At 40.7% G+C, this 17,414-nt stretch overlaps 1 pseudogene; it reads left to right on the top strand.

Annotated features, from left to right (window-relative positions):
- The first annotated feature begins 2,785 nt into the window (after positions 1 to 2,785).
- Positions 2,786 to 4,631, top strand: LOC102427910 (annotated as a pseudogene).
- The last annotated feature ends 12,783 nt before the right edge of the window (positions 4,632 to 17,414 follow it).

Genomic DNA, 17,414 nt, shown 5'->3' with positions numbered 1-17,414 from the left:
TTAGTGATTAATTATGGTTATGATTAACAACGATATCTATGATTTAGGATTATAGGGTGTGGTTTTAAAATGTATTTTTATTGATTTCAGAGAACAAGGGAGAGGGAGAGAGATATAGAAACATCAATGATGAAAGGGAATCATTCATCGGCTGCCTCCTGAATCAAGCCATAAACCCGGGCACGTGCCCTGACCTGGAATCGAACTGTGACCTCCTGGTTTATAGGTTGATGCTCAACTACTGCAATACCATGTGTGTTTTTTTGTTGTTGTTGTTTTTAAATTTTCTTTACAGTGCTTGACTATATTTTCTGGATTTTCTAAAATTAAAATATCACTTTTCTAATCAGAAGAGTATTAAGAAAAAATTTACGTCCAGGTTTCAGATTTGATAGTGGAATCTAAGTCCTAATGTTTATTTACATTTTAAAGAGTACTCTTTCAGGGGTACTGAACAAATACTAACTCTTCACTATTTTATTGATTTAGAGCAAGCAGGTCAAACTCAAAGGCTAACATGGGCCAAATAAACGAGGCAGCACGTTTGACATGCATGATTTAGAGCATGTATCCTATTAGTAAATATTTATTGAGGCTGAAGAATTCTTATGTGTGTGTGTTTTTTCAATCCATCCTCACAAAACAGCCCTTCTCTGTCCCCCCACTTACTTGGTCTCCCATAGATTGAATGAAACTGAAACCAGAAGACTGAAGTAGGAAATCTAAAGCAAGTGTCCCTACATTTGGCGTCCCACTGCTAGTTCTTTATAAAGTCATGGAGGAGCTAATTATAGCATCGGTACACAGTAATGGATATGATAAGGCATAGCTCCCCTTACTAATGGAGAGGGTCCTACAAAGTAACAGTAAACCACATGTCTGTCTTTCTAGATAATAACCTCAATGATGCCAAACTACAGATGAATTCCACATAGAGGTCTAACATTCAGATAGCAGAAGAATAATAAAATAGGTAATAGTAAGTATAATAGATATTAATAAAACAATAGATAATTTGAAAGCAACCTCAGTGCCACCTGTATGCATATATGATTACTAAATAGAAAGGCAAAGTGATGAGAACTGGACATGGAAATATATTTTCATTTTATAATTAGAATTTTATAATATATTTATAAGGCTGTTCATAATTTACAAAGTGGCTTCATAGACTGTGGCACATTTAGTTCTTATGATGAAGATATTATGCCACTTCATAGGTTAAAAAACTCTATTAAGTATACAGTGCTTTCTAATTTTATCTTTTAAAAGACCACCAATGTTATTTTTCTAATTCTTTCAAAATTGACAGATTGAGAGGTGGGAGGGTTACAAATATGCAGTCTGCAACTGAAAATCAACTCATAGGCCTGGTAAAAGCACCCAGGTTGGGTTATTATCAACAACTCCTTTGTACCTATACTTATAGCTCAGAACCACATTAAAAGCATTCTAGAATCACCACAGGAAGAACATTACAAAATTTAAAAAGTGGTTATGTTTTCACCATCAGCAGTTTAATCTATGAGAAATCAGCTTCTTTTATTTTTTGTCTACTCCTTAAATCTCAAGTATATTTGGAATGCATTAACCACAGAACACTGTTAAGGCTTTTCTTTGAGTAAAAGACGTTTAAATTGATTCTTTAAATACCAAACACTACAGATGCAGAGCTATTAACCTAGAGTGATTGCTTTTCTAAACATACTGCCTTCTAGAGACAGATCAAAGGCTATACAGTGAGGCCTTGACTTAAGAGTGTCCCGACTAATGAGTTTTTTGAGATACCAGCTGTCTCTCCGCTGATTTTTTGCATTGAGTTGACGGAGTAATTTGAGTTAACGAGCTCCTTAACAAGTTCCGTCTCAGAACGAATTAAACTCGTAAGTAAGGCCCCACTGTATCTTGCTCCCACAATGACCCATGGTCATGGCCCCTCCATAACTTCAACAACATTGTTTGGAATGGCCAATTAAACCACGCTTTAATTTTTACTCCCAGTTATATACCATGTTTCTAACATGCAGCTGACCTGATGGAGAAAGGAAGGGGAAGGTACCTGCAGCACAAACACAGACAAATGGCATCTCCTCCATTGAGACACACAGATGTTTCCTCCTGGGGCCAAATGCACAAGGTAAGTGGAATTTTCCCCTGGTTTCATAGCTGTCATATTTGCACACCTCCTTTCTCTCATCACTAGTCATTTACTAGATGTCAGTTCACTCGTGGTCTCTCCTACACACCAAGTTATTTACACACACTTGGTCTTCTAGAATCTGAGAAATATAACCCACAGAAAACTCCAGTGACTGAATTAAGTAAGAACAAATGGTTACAAAACAAGCAGGCCTTGAGAATTTGCACTGCTCTTTACCAACTATCATCTATTTTGACATGTTATAAGACATGGAGCATGGTGGTGGGTGAGGCAGAGCCATTAAAATTGTATGTTTGGATGAGGTGAGGCCATTTAGATATCATCCAAGGAGATAATAAAGACTGTGCTGTTCACTAGTGGAGACATTCTAAGAGCCTCCCTCATCTCCTAGTCGCATTGAAAGATGCCACCCGCTGCATCCTTAAGAGTAAAGGTAAGTGAACATGGCTTCGTGTACTCCAGGAAGATACTGTGGGAAAGGTTAAGTAAACTACATCTCCTTTGCAAAAACCTCAGACAGTCTTCCTTCTTCAGTGTAGCTTACAGATTGACAACCAAAATAGCAAAAGCAAAAACACTGCAGATGAATCAAAAAAAATTCCCCCTCCCCGCTTCCTGGCCAAGATGTCTGACATGGAAGACGATTTCATGTGTGATGAGGAGGAGGACTATGACCTGGAATACTCTGAACACAGTAACTCCGAGCCAAGTGTGGATTTGAAAAATCGGTACTGTAAATCCAAAGTATTAAAAGAAAATGACCCACAGCAGCATTAAGCAGTTTCCAGAAGGTTTAAGAATGTGAAGGTGAAAAGGGGGAATGGGATTTAAAGAACTAAAACATATGGTTAAGATTAATTTCAAGTTGACAAACTTTCCAGAAATGATGAATAGATATAAACAACTATTGACCTACTAGAGGCCTGGTGCACGAAATTCGTCCATGGGGGGAGGGGAATGGTCCCTCAGCCCGGTCTGCACCCTCTTGAAATCCGGGACCCCTTGGGGGATGTCCGACTGCCAGTTTAGGCCTGATACCGATCCTGGCAGTTGGACATCCCTTTCGCAATCTGGGACCGCTGGCTCCTAACCGCTCGCCTGCCTGCCTGCCTGATTGCCCCTAATCCCTCTGCCTGCCTGCCTGATCACCCCTAACCAGTCTGCCTGCCTGCATGATTGCCCCTAACTGCTCATCTGCTTGCCTGATTGCCCCTAACCACTCTGCCTGCCTGATCACCCCTAGCCACTCTGCCTGCCTGCCTGATTGCCCCTAACTTCTTGCCTGCCTGCCTGATCACCCCTAACTGCTCATCTGCCTGCCTGATCGCCCCTAACCGCCTCTGCCTTGGCCCCCGCTGCTGTGGCTTCGACCGGAAGGTCGTTTGGCTGTCCGGTCTAATTAGCATATTATACTTTTATTTTTATAGATATTCCTTGTGCAGTCACAAGGAATTATTCTGAAAAATCCATTAATTCTATTCTTGATTATATTTCCACTTCTAAACAGATGGATTTAGTACAGGGATTCTATGGAACAACACTGGAAGCTTTAAAAGATGCTAAGAATGATAGACTGTGGTTTAAGAGAAACACAAAGCTTGGAAAATTGTATTTAGAACAGGAGGAATATGGAAAGCTTCAAAAATTTTATGCCAGTTGCATCAATCCTGCCAGACTTGTGATGGAGAAGATGACCTGAAGAAGGGTGCACAGTTATTAGAAATATATGCTTTGGAAATTCAAATGTACACACACAGAAAAATAATAAAAAACTTAAAGCCCTCTATGAACAGTCACTTCACATCCAGTCTGTCGTCCCTCACCCACTGATCACAAGAGTCATCAGAGAACATGGTGGCAATATGCACTTGAGGGAAGGTGAATTTGATAGGCACACACTGTATGGTGGTTTGTTGGGTTTTTTTGAAGCTTTCAAGGATTATGATGAACCAGGAAGTCCAAGATGAACCACTTGCTTAAAATATTTGGTTTTAGGAAATATGCTAATAAAATGGGGAACAAATCAATTTGACTCACAGTAGGCCAAACCATACAAAACTGATCCAGAAATTCTCGCAATGACGAATTTACTAAGTGCCTGTCAGAATAATGACATCACTGAATTTGAAAAGATTCTGAAAACAAATCACAGCAACATCATGGATGACCCTTTCATAAGGGAACACACTGAAGAGCTTTTGTGAAACACCAGAACACAGGTGCTCATAAAATTAATTAAGCCTTACACAAGAATACATATTCCTTTTATTTCCAAGGAGTTAAGCATAGACGCAGCTGATGTGGAGAGCTTGCTAGTGCAGTGCATACTGGATAACACTGTTCCTGGCTGAACCAATCAAGCCAACCAACTCCTCATTGGATGAAGGGTAGTGCCCAATAAACTGCACTTGATAAATGGACCAATCAACTACATTCTCTCAACCAGGCTGTAGTCAGTCAAGTGGCTTAACAGAGAACAAGCTTTTACAGGCATATGCAAGGCAACAGTGCAGAGAAGCACTTCTTAAATGAATTGGGAATGACAAAACTACTGTTGGTTGATGTGTGCTGAAAATTATTGGAGTATGACAGAAGTGCTTTTTTTTTCCTTTTTTTTTTAAATCAACTAGTTTGTGTTTTGCTGCTTCATTTATCCCAAGAAAAACAGCTTTAATCTCTAGAAGAAAATCAAATGCCATGGGATTTATGCTGTATTGACATCTTGCCCTAAACATAGTAGTTTGTCACAGGCAACATGACCAGAGAGAAAATTTTTTGTCATGATTCTCAGTACACTGACAGGCTATTGTTGGTTAAATTTAAAACATGTTTTATCTATAGAAATTCTCTCACAAATAACCTGCAATAACTTGAAATGCATACCCATTTGAACACTTCCTTTTCTCATGTACAAATTAAGATGTGTACCGCATTTTGAAAAATGTCAATTCTCAAAAAAAAAGAAAGAAATATTTATAAGGGAACAAAATAGCAGCTGTCAGTCAGCTTTGCCACAATTAAGTGTTCTATGGAGAATTTTTGTTTGCATAACAAATTAAAAGTGCAATACATACAAATACAGAGGTTGAAAGACAGTCACCTGCAGAGTAGATGGAACCTCCTCCTGTCCCTGACTATATGAGCCCATACATCCCATAAACCACTTCCAGTCCATTATCTGAAATGTACACCATTAAAGAGTCTACTATTAGCCCTGACCGGTTTGGCTCAGTGGATAGAGCATCAGCCTGCGGACTGAAGGGTCCCAGGTTCAATTCCAGTCAAGGGCATGTACCCTGGTTGCGGGCACATCCCCAGTGGGGAGTGTGCAGGAGGCAGCTGATCGATGTTTCTCTCTCATCGATGTTTCTAACTCTCTATCCCTCTCCCTTCTTCTCTGTAAAAAATCAATAAAATATATTTAAAAAAATAAAATAAAGAGTCAACTATTAAAACATAAATTCCTTTCTGAGCAGCAACACATCAGACTATCAGCTATTAAAAACCTCTTCATTAATTAATCAGAAATTATCTATAAAGGGCCTAAGGCAGTGATCGGCAAACTGCGGCTCGTGAGCCACATGCGGCTCTTTGGCCCCTTGAGTGTGGCTCTTCCACAAAATACCAACTTCTGCGCATGGGCCACGAAGTTTCAATCGCACTGTACATGCGCGCCCGCACATGGTATTTTGTGGAAGAGCCACACTCAAGGGGCCAAAGAGCTGCATGTGGCTCACCAGCTGCAGTTTGCCGACCACTGGCCTAAGGGAATAATGGGAAAATCAGAATTATTCATTTATTAACATTTGGTGAGGGTCTACTATTGAACAGTATAGTACCAAATGGGGATGCAGTGATGAATTAATTCACTCATTAACATTCTCCCTGCCCTAGCTGGCTTGGCTAAGTGGATAGAGCATCAGCCTGCAGACTGAGGGGTCCCAGGTTCGATTCCGGCCAAGGGCATATGCCTGGGTTGCAGGCTCCATCCCCAGTAGGGGGTGTGTAGGAGGCAGCTGATCAATGATTCTCTCTCATCATTGATGTTTCTATCTCTCTCTCGTTCTCCCTTCCTCTTTGAAATCAATAAAGAAATATATTTTTTTAAAAAACATTCTCCCTCCTTAGTTCGTTCACTCATTCATTCATTCATTTATTCATTCATATTTGCCGGGAGCCGGTCCATCCTTGCTGTTTCAAGGGACCTGGCATATATGGCATACTGTTCTTAATATGTTTGCTTACCTTCTTGGCGCTATGTGTTTTAACCGAGGTCACCTCTCTGAGAAAGGTTGTTTCCCCAGGTGGGGATCTTTCCCTGAAGTTAGGGAGGGGATACAACCCCTTAATTAAGTGCCAGGCGGGTAGTTAAGCTACATAATCTTTACTCCCTGGAATGGAGATAAGAAACGCCCTAACCTTTGTAATAGAAATTGACAGGATTAAAATCGGCTGGTATAAATACGGATGTAACAAGACAATAAACATCAGCTCCTCATCAGATCCTCATCAGATCCTCATCAGATCCTCATCACATCCTCATCAGATCCTCATCAGCTCCTAACCAGAACCTAGCCAGAGAACATGGCAAAAGATCCTGGACAGAACCTGGCTACAGAACTTCACTGGAGAACCTAGACAGAACATGGCAAAAGAACCTGGTGACTGAACCTGGCTGGAGAACATGGAGAACCTGGCTGGAGAACCTAGCAAGAGAACATGGCACCAGAACTTGGTTGGAGATCCTGACCAGAACTTCGCTGGAGATTCTGGAGGGAGAACCTCGCTATGCTGATGAACTGAACCCAGTTTCCATGTCATTCATTCTTCGCCGACTCCGTCCACACCTTTGGGGATCCCTGGACCCGTTGGGGTTGGACCCCAACAATTGGCGCCCGAACAGGGACATGAACCCTGGACCCTCAGCTATACCAGGAATTGGAATAGAAATTCTGCCCTCAAGGGACTACAATCCAGTAGAAGAAAAATAATATTTATATCTACGAAGCAGAAATAAATACCACTAATTTAAAAAATGAGATATGTACTATGGAAGTTAGTAGACAGGAGAGAGTAATGCTACATGGGGGGATCAATACAGCTTCAAAGAGAAGGCATTTCACCTGAGTGTTGAAGGATGGCTGGCACATAAACATGCCATGTGGGAGAGATGGCAGAGGAAAGTATAATTGTGTGGGTCTGGTGGAGGTTCTCTAGCCAAAGCCCTCCTTTTACAGAGGGGTTTGATAAGTTATCCAAGGTCACAGAGCTAATGAGCGATTGCTCCAAAACTATAACTGAGATGCTCTGAAATGAATGAATCTATAGTATTATTTCTATTTGTACCAAGGGTTATCAACTTGGCAAGCAGTGTGTGTGTGTGTGTGTGTGTGTGTATGCAAAAGGTTGGCGGAGGAAGAGCGAATGATTGATTCTGAGGGTTAATCAGGAGGGGCATGGGTTATGAGAGGGTTAAGAAACACAGACCTGCATATTTTCACATCATCAGAGAAGTTTCTGCTGGAAACAAGGACTGAACTGAAAACCTGGGCTACAATATTTGCCATCTACACAATAGCTGGTCTATGATACAACTCAAGCTTCTAAAACCTTCTTAGCTACTCAGGCACCTGTTTCACGCATCAACTCCCCTCACTGTTATCACTTATTATAAATGCAAATGACAGGTTCATGGATGGCCAAGAATTGACTTCTCAGCAGCATAAAAAGGAACCAGCATAAACGGAGTCACAACCATCCACACTTGAGTTTTCAATGAATTGACAGCATCTCTATCACGGTCACATTTCAGTAAACAGGAAATGCCAGAAAAGACAAAAAAACTTCTGGAGTAAGTTGCATTGGGCCTTCTATCCATCTGTTCTGGGAAATGTCTGGCTCTATCAGAATTAAGTTTCCTCCACCCAGTAAGTCATATTAATTTCACATAATTCCAGGCCACTCGGAGCAGAGTTGAGCAGAAACAATGTTTACCAATCATGGAATTAGAGAATGTTGCCAAGTGTCTTGGACATCTGATCTGACTCTATATGCATAGAAGTAAAGTGACTTGGCCAAGCTAATACACATAATAAAGACGGAGAACCAGTCTCAGGTCTCCTGCCTCCAAACTTTGCCCACCCAGGGTTGAGGAGCAAGCTTTCTTGCCAAGCAGGGGAAGATTTTATGCCCTCATCAAGAATACAGTGACAGTCCCAGCTCCCTACCTCAAGTGAAACTCCATTCTAACCTTTCAAATCCTTGACTACAAATATAAAATATTAAAAGTGAGATTATCTTTTTCCTCCCAGGCCTACTGATACGACAGAGTAAATTTTTCAGATATCTGTAAGTGAACTCTGTTAGATACTTACACAGCTTTGTGCTGTTCCTTTCTGGGTAATTCCCCTTTTCACTTTTAAACATTTGATGCTTCTATGAATGGATGTATTATAATAAAAATATAGCTTCAGTGAGGACTACAGAATTAGAAATGATGGACTGTTTCCTCCTGACTGCCCTCCCTACCATTTCACAGTTGTCAGAGAGGAGTGCCTCAGTCTGGTACCAAAGGAAAAGGCTGCAGTTTCCTCCCAAAACATGCCTTGCAATTTTGAAACTCAAAGTACTGTTGAAGTCACCATACTTTATATAGACTCAGTGTTCTATTAGACAGGAACAGACCAGTTGGAACTGAGCAATAGAAGGTGGTACCAAGTAATGCATATTTTCAGAGAGACTCAAAACAAGCACAGCACGTTCATGTTCTTATGATACCATGATGGTTTTTAAGATCTATTTAAACTTTTTAAGATTGATTTTAGAGAGACAGAAAGAGAGAGGGAGAGAGAGGGGGGAAAAGGTGGGAGAGAGGAGGAAGGGAGGAAGGGAAGGAATCAAACCCACCACCTGTTGTTATACAGGTCAACACTCCAACCAACTGAGCCACATTGGCCAGGGCACCTTGTCTCATTCTTACAATGAAACTTTGGAATTTCTTACAGAATCAATATGAAAATGGTAGTACTTTAACTTCTCAAGCTTATCTGGTAAAGTATAAAATAGCTTTATAATGGTGGGAAATGACTTATTGATGCATACTGATGGCTTTGTCCCAAAATCATTCTGCCCACAGCTGAGATGGGAAGGATTCAATGATACATGGACCTCAAATCCCTATGTACTGGATCCCAACAAAACAGTATCTATGTGATATTTCCTTTTAAAATTAAGTTGGGGGAGAACATTATCCTGAAGAACTGTTATATTTATCAAGCAATGAGGATTACATCACTGCCTTGAGATGCTAGAGAGTTCAGAAATGCTCATTGACAACCTTTTGCCTGGCTCCAGGTGTTTTGCATGAAGGACTTTAGGAAAGTTTTTTATTTTGTTTTATTTTTTCCTTGGGAACAACTACAGATTCCAGGGTGAAAATCTATGTGCTCTAAAAGCAATTATCTCTCTGGGTTAAAAAATGTTTCCTTTTGTAATTAGGCCCTTGCCCCAAGTTCTATAGAGTTTTACTAACATGCCTGTAAGATCTTCTTTGAACCCTACCCATGTTTTTTCATCTTTGCTGGTCTCATTTTAATCTGTGCTTATGCTCACCTGTAAAGTTGGCAGAGTATGAACTTGCCTTTCAATTCCATTAGTTGAGCTTTTCATTTTTGTGTAGTTGGGTTCAAGAATTCTACATATTGAACACATGCTAATCTGAAATATGACTGAACTTGGGATGTTTACCAAATGTTGGAATACAGCCAGCCAACAAACCTGTTTTCAGTCTAGTCAACATAGTCAGACCTATTTTCAGCAGGTCAACTTATGAATGAATAAGATTTCCAACCAGGACATTAGCATTTTTTCCTCAGAGCTAGGAAATGAGAGCTCGCTTGCACCTCTGAACCACACCGTCTGATACAAATCCGGGATTAGGGAAGTCAGATATTCATTAAGCCAGCCTCCCTGCAGCTCCTGAACCTCTTCTCTCCTCTCCTTACTTGTCAAGTTCACTGCCTACTCAGTCATTATACATATGAAGTGACAACTTACATTACTGTCACCAAACTTATCTTACCATAGAGCACCATAGCTGTACATGAAGCACATTCAGATTAAGGTGAACAAAAGAAAGCTATTCACAATGAATTACAGCAAAAATGCAAAAATGCATTTTTCTTTAAAAGAACAAAAAACAAATATTTTAAAATAAAAATTCAAAATATAATAATTTAAAATTATAGAAAAGTAACTGGCAAATTGACTAGACAACTGACATCATTACGATGGTGACCAGGCTGTACACATTAGATGGCTGCACATGGCATTTGTGGCCACGGCACAGCCAATCTTCACGTCAGAGCAAGCTTCCCTCACTGATCCTATAGCAATGTCAAGGGCTGTCATTAAATACCGTAGCTTCATGATTCTTGATGTCAATCTGGTAAGCTCCTATTAAAATGTCTATTATCAATCAGAAATGTCCTTTAAAAAACAGTCAATGTCAATATTTATCCCAATGCAAATATTCAAACAAAGTGTAAATGTACCACTTGGCACCATGAATCATGCAAAATTTCTTATGTGATTAACTGCTAACATGGATTCATAAAAATGAGTTGGAATTAATTAAGAGGGAAACATACAGTAGCTCAAGCTTTGCTATTCAAAAAAAAAAGTTTGCTGTAAAACAGTATGCCATGTTATGCCCGGCAACAGCCTTATACATCTGGTGTTTAACACAGCTCGTGATTGCATCATTATATCCTGCGCTTGACTTAACCTCATGTTGTTTTATACAGTAACATGCTGTACAGGTTTGTAGCCTAAGAGCAATAGGCTATACCCGTGGTCGGCAAACTGTGGCTCACGAGCCACATGCGGCTCTTGGCCCCTTGAGTGTGGCTCTTCCTAAGCCTTAGGAGTACCCTAATTAAGTTAATAACAATGTACCTACCTATATAGTTTAAGTTTAAAAATTTGGCTCTCAAAAGAAATTTCAATCGTTGTACTGTTGATATTTGGCTCTGTTGACTAATGAGCTTGCCGACCACTGGGCTATACCATATGGCCTAGGTGTGTAGGAAGCTATGCCATGTAGGTTTGTGTAAGCACAAGGATGAAATCACCTAACAGCGTTCTCAGGACATATTCCCATTGTTAAGTGGCACGTGACTGTAGTTCTCAAAGGCATCAGAGTGTTGGACCTTGACTCTAATGACACAATTAGCAATGACCTCAGCTGCTAAATGAAGGCTAGGCAAACCCAAGGCTCTTCTCTGACCACCACCACACGTGGTAGATGGATAACAACACTAAGTGCTCAGATGTCAAGAAAGCTGGCCTTACTCTCAAGATATCTGCAGTCTTGTTAGAGAGACAAAGCTAACACAAGCTAACCACAATGCCAGGGAGTCCAAGGAGAGTGCAAGGGGGTGCACTGTGTGGGCCTGGCACAACCAGTCTTAATGACAGAAGCTTTCCTCATCTGGGAGCAGGCCAAGGAGATACACAGCAGAGTCACAGCCTAAGACTATAAAGAGGGAGGAGCCCGGAGAAGAGGGAGGACAGGGTGAAGCAGGTAGGAGTGTAGGCTACTGTTGGTGACTGGCACTAAGTGAAAGTTGAGCAGAGCCAAGATCCTCAAGTTCAATGTTTCTCCTCAGGGATTCCCGACATCCTGAATTTACTTTTACAAGTGGGAGTTTAAGATTTCTGGGGTGAGTACAAGGATTTCTCAATATCTGCTTTTCCCCCAAGCCATTTTGTGATTTTAAAAATGCAAAGTAGGCCAGTATTTCCATAGCTGTGGAAGTGGGATGTGGGATTGTGTGGCTAATCCACAGCAATGCCGAAACCCTATAGTCCCGGTCAAAGAGCTCTCCCTTTTGCTAACAATGTCTTCGCTGGATTTGGGCGAACTTAATTTACCTACAGGAAATGCCATCTCTCCTTCCCATGTCTGACCTCTGGCCGTCAGTACAAGACAGTACCTCGTCCATAGGAGGAAGATGAGACCTGCTTCACATGTTTAAAAGAATGCTCATCTTACAATAGTTCATTAAACTATAATTATTTATGCAGTTTTTATAGTTGTATTATATGTAACAATAAGACTGTTTAGAGAAATGAAGCAGATACATATCCTGCAGGTATAAGTAAATATGATGCAAAGTAGAAAGAATTCAACAACTACTGGACCTTTGCTGGACTTATATGGTGTAAAATTTGTCATTTAATCCTTACCGCCAACTTTAAAGGATGGTTTTGCTTCACTTTACAGATGGAAAAAGAAAACTCAAATGCTCCAGAGATTAAATAAGAGAGAGAAAATGTGACTTCAGCATATCTGGCTCTGAAGAAAGATGCTTTTAAACTCTAGCCAATGCTGGAGAGGGCAGAAGGGGCTCAAGGGAACAGGGAGAACCTTAAATACAGGGAACAGAGAAGGACACGAAGGACAGCAAATATTTGGGCACGCCATGCTTTTCACCACTCTCTGGACAGGATCACTATCCAAGAATTCTTTCTATTTCTTTTCATGTGACATTGCCTTAGAAAGCCATTATCAGTGTGGTCTTTCTATTCTTTCTTCTCTCTTTCTCTGTTTTAAAAATGTGGCTCAGCAAAGAGAGAAATGAACGGGCCCTAGCTGGTCTGGCTCAGTGGATAGAGTGTCAGACTGCGGACTGAAGGGTCCCAGGTTAGATCCCAGGCATGCCTGGGTTGTGGGCTCAATCCCCAGGGGGTGTGTGTGCAGGAGGCAGCCAATCAATGATTCTCTCTCATCACTGATGTTTCTATCTCTCTCTCCCTCTCCCTTCCACTCTGAAATCAATAAAAATATATTTTAAAAAAATAAATTAATGAAAGAATTAAAAAAAAGAAAACATAAAATTAGTAAAAAATAGAAACCCTTGATTTAGAAAACTTATAAATTCCATTTCCAAAATAAGGGTCCACTGTAAAGATATTGCTCATGAAGGCTGACATACATTTATTTTTTATCACAAATGGTACATTGATCTAACTAATGGCCATCAAAATCTTTCAAGGAGTTCTAAATTCCACATAATCTAAACCACTCCTGTTCTTCCACAACAAAGTTAAAATTTTACCCCCGCAAAATATAACATGTAACTTCTTATTGGGACATTGTATGATCACAAGAAAAGACTCAAAGATTAATAGAGTTATGGCAAAAAAGACACAGGAACCAGATTAAAGAGGTTTCCAGTGGCCAAACTTGGTCAAAAAGTTATTACTATAGTTGACTGTAAAATAGAAAATACATAAAAACTCATGAGTATATAGTCAACATACATTAAAAATAAAAAGGGAAGAGGGAAAGCCTTAAAACTCAACCATATTCCCACCTTCTACTGCAGCCTCTGATTTGAGAACCAGTGATGGGCTTCAGTTTCCTTTCATTTTGAACCTTTGCTTTTTATGGCCTTTTCCATTAAAACCATAAAATAAAGTGAATAAGCGCCACAGTGAGCAATGCCTTTGGTGGTAGAGAAAGGAATTATCCTTCAGGCATCAATCACTTTTTGAAGCCATAAGGTAGAGGAAATTCAACAAAGGAATGAAAACATTTTATATTTAGGGAGACTCTTCCCTCAAGTCTACATTGACTTTGCATGTCTTGAACAGTTGTATTCTCTAAATCTTTGCAAAGTTTAGTAATTTCAGTAAAAAAACACACCACACAAGCAAGCTATATTTCTGGAAGGAAGTGATAGTAAGAGAAATGTCAATCATAACAAAAGCTGAAAGGTAGAGAACTGATATCATGAGGCCTCCTGAAGTGCCCTGGCAGTGGAGACAGCTGCTGATAGAACTGAAACACACCAGGCCCACATCAAGGCTGTGGAACAGGTCTCAGCCCCGCCACCCACTAGCTGTGCATCCCGGGAAAGCCCCTTGACCCCTTGCTCGATGGCTTCTTTAACAAAGGAGTTGGGCTCCAAGACCTTCACTCCCACTCTATGATCCCATGAGTGTCTGAATGTCTACCTCCCTGTGCAGTGTGTCCTTGGGTGAATTAACTCCCCTGGGCCTCAGGCTTCTCATCGGTAAAATGGATTTGTTAATAATTCCTGCACTTAACTTGGTTGCTGTGAGAAGTAATGAAATAATATATGTAAAAGTGCTTGGAACAGTGCCCGGCACATAGTAAGCATGCCTAAAATGTTGACTATTATTGTCATAGTAATAAAAACTGCAATTATTGTTTCTTCCATCATCCATCCGAAAGCTCCTCCAAAAGCTAATAATGCTTCAAAGACCAGCTCTGATGCCTTCATCATTCTGGCAGGAATTGCCACCATCTGCTGCCCTTGTTTTCCTATGACACTGTGTCTTTTGATAGCTCCTGGTGTCTATACCATTTTAGGATGAGATAACCTCACAGCTTCCTGATCCAAATTATGATGTAAGGCATTCCTCTCTGGAGTGGGGAGAAATGGGAAGAGTGGCTGGAATACGTCTAACAGACTGATTTTTTCAGTGAGAGTAAAAGGAGTCTAACCAAAGGGAAACTAAGCGTTGGAAGAAAAACCAGTTGACCAGAGAGCCTAGCATTCATGACTCGCGTAGGCAAATCTGGTTAGAAGGTTGGAAGAATGTAGACAAAAGATGAGGCGTTCATGTGGTTCATGACACTGTTCTCTTTAGTTTTTATCAGATGAAAATCCCTAAGAAATTTTTTAATCTATAAAAATTTTTTTTAAATCTAATGGTTGAAAATAAACTCTTATCCTCCATGATACCGGGGTATGCTCTGCGCAGTTGACCGAAAGCTTCCTGGCTGAAGAACAACCCCCTGGATGCCCTTTCTCTGCTTCACAAAAGGAATATGAAGTTTTCAGAATTAATTACTATATGCCCCCTTTAACATTACCTCAGGAATAGCCCCTATGGTAGGAGAGAAGGGAAAGCAATAGAGTCAAGGTGAAAAAAAAACCCTTCTGTCCTATCCCTTTGAAAGTCCCTTGGCAAAGTGCAGATGTGTAATTTTTAAAAATTACATATTCCTTTATAACAAACCCAGAAATACTGACTTTGAAGTGCCCTGTGGGTTAGAGCTATCTAAAAATAAAACATTACTTCAGGGACATTGAAAAGAAATACAAATTGGCCAATGAATGTGACAAGGAGAATTAAACAAAACAAAGAAAACAAAGAACTATGGAACACACTTCTTTCAAAGACGTTCCTTATTAGTCCTGTCTCATAATTGCATAAGTCTGGGGACAGCAGGGTTCTTTTCAAGCCAGGAGAAGGTAAATAACCTCTGAAGGTTGGATAAGGGAGAAAACATCAAAAAAGGAACAAAATTACTCACCTACGGGCCTGCTCCAGCTTAACAGTCCATGTGGCACACATCAACGACTCTCTCCTCTGTCTGGATCCAGTCATTCAACAGACTCACTGAGCTCTCCACAAGTGTAAGAGGCTCCAGTGCCCTCACATGTGCCATCACAGAGGCACGTCCAGGGTATGAAGGCCTCACAGAGGAAACAGCCGCCGGGCTGAGGGGTGGGGCAGGGCATCAGAAGAGGCCTTCCCAGGAAAAGCCTGTGAGAGGCAAACAGCCTGGTGGTTGAGAGCACGGGCCCAGGGCTAGACTGCCCGGGTTCAAATCCCAGCACCACTGGCTCTCCGACCTTGATCCAGTTATTTAACCTCTCTCTGCCTCACTTTTCACACTGTAACACTGGTAAGAGGTACAGCTGACCCTGGAACGGCACAGGTCCACTTACATGTGGATTGTTTTCCATCAACACTGTACTGTATTCCATGTTGGTATTGGCTTCTGGAGGAATTGACCAACATGAGAGCAGAAAGATACAGTGCTGAAGCATGAAACAGGAGTCAGAGCCCCCAGTACGATGCTAAGAAATTTGACTTTTATTCTGGAGGTGGTAAAGAAGTACTGAACTACAGGAAAGTGATGGTATATCTATGCCCCACAAACACCAGTGTGGAGAACGGCCTGATAGACCAGCATAATCATCTTCCAGTGAAACATCCAGGTGAGAAATGATGAGGAGATGGATGAAGGCATGAGCAGTGACAAAGCCTAACCACTTGTGCCAACCATATGCCAGAGAACCGCCACCATCGCCACTTTACAGGTGAGGAAACGGGTGCAGGGCAACGCAGAGAAGCCACCCAAGTCACCCATGCCCTTTTCACCAGACCACTCTGCCTCCCAGATTAAGGATCCCAGAGAAACTTTACGGAGCTAAGAGGAACATGGTGAGTTATTTCATGTATGATGAAACCTCACTTAAAGTTGGCCTGGATAAAAAACATACATTCTCATAACCATTAGGTCCTAGCACTTTTACAAAATTTGAGAAAATATTTACATATTATGTATAGAGAAGACAGTACTTCGCTGTCAATGACAATACTGAACTGTACTGGGTTTTCTCTGTATAGACCTTTCTGAACCACCATGTAGCACTGAGTGTCTACTCCTTCTAGCTTCCAAGTGTAAAAAAAGAATCACTATATGGAATCTGTCCCTAAGGATCTTAAAATCCAATGGAGGAGACAGATGTACATATGAATAACCAAATATGTGGTCATAAGAGATATGAATAAAGAGCAACAGGAAGATACATAAGACCTTATTTTGACTAGAGCTTGGGGAAGGATTATAGGCCAAAGTGTTTTAGTTGGGCTTTGAGAAAGTATTAAACAAAGCCTTGCTTCCCTGAAATTACTGTCAAGTACCAAAGGTGACCCACAAATGCCCTTGGGAGCCTGAAGAAGGGAAGGCAAAGATGCAAAAGAGTTTCTTAGTTTTAGTACCACAATCTGCATAAATCAGTTATTTAAAAGCCCCTGGAAATTAATTACAAACCAAAGAGTCTGAAATCACCATCCCTCTGCCTTCAGATGCTTACTCCTACTTACTTAATCTACAACAATGGATGAATGTGACTGGGAGTGGGCAGCAGACCAAGCTCAAAGGCTCCTTCTTTACACATGGGACACAAATGCGGAGGAAAGGAATGACTGGGTAAAATGTAGCTACCAAGGATCTCTTTCCCTTTTTAAGTCGCAGTTCTGTGTCACTTCTAGGCTCTAATGACGTATCACTGGTTCTGCTTATTGTCTTTGACTATTACATAACTCAAATATTTTCATAACATCTTTCAAGTTTGTCTTCTCTTCCCAATTTAACTGAAAAGTTCTGAAAGGCAAGAACCATTTCTTAAGCATTTCCCCCTAC

The sequence above is a fragment of the Myotis lucifugus genome, unplaced genomic scaffold (genome assembly GCF_000147115.1).
Source record: "Myotis lucifugus unplaced genomic scaffold, Myoluc2.0 scaffold_8, whole genome shotgun sequence".
NCBI lineage: Eukaryota > Metazoa > Chordata > Mammalia > Chiroptera > Vespertilionidae > Myotis > Myotis lucifugus.
Note: the sequence above shows the minus strand (reverse complement) of the source record. Positions and strands in the feature narration are given on the sequence as shown.